Source organism: Bison bison, unplaced genomic scaffold, assembly GCF_000754665.1.
Source record: "Bison bison bison isolate TAMUID 2011002044 unplaced genomic scaffold, Bison_UMD1.0 scf7180017622123, whole genome shotgun sequence".
NCBI lineage: Eukaryota > Metazoa > Chordata > Mammalia > Artiodactyla > Bovidae > Bison > Bison bison.
In genome coordinates, this window is record NW_011451366.1 from 1 (window position 1) to 535 (window position 535).

A 535-nucleotide genomic window follows, 5' to 3' on the forward strand; every position below is an offset into this window, starting at 1 on the left:
AAAGGAATCAATAATTCAGAAGAGCTTTCTTTTCTCATTCATTAACAAGGTCATAAGTCTGTAGTGCTGTTCATATCAGATGAATCTACAAAGCCAAGAACAGGAACCATTGCATCTTCTTCAGAAGATGTGCTACTTTGATTCTTCTGTTTTTTGTTCACGTATTTGTGCAAAGTGCTGTAGTACTGCTCCTTTGGATTGAAAGTATATAGTGATGAAATCTGCTGCCAGTCTTTAATGCTTGGAGTGTTGTATTCCTGTGGATGTGAGCACTCAAAGAAACATTTGATATTTTCTTTCGCCAGTTGCGTTGCATGTTCTGTGGCTTGACTTTTAAGAATCTGTTGCTCCTGTTGCAAATAGATTTTCCAAAATTTCAGCTGCAGGTAACTAACTGGAGACAGGCATCGAGTGATTGATGTACAAATCAGGAGGAGGATGATAACAACTGCTATCAGGACCCAGCCTAACACCTTAGGTAAACACAACAAAACAGTGATTTAGTCACTTAAAAAAATTTTTTTAATCAACAGGT

The 535-nt window shown here is 37.4% G+C and overlaps 1 pseudogene; it reads right to left on the bottom strand.

Annotated features, from left to right (window-relative positions):
* LOC104982834 lies at positions 1-473 on the bottom strand (annotated as a pseudogene).
* Between the last annotated feature and the right edge of the window lie 62 nt (positions 474-535).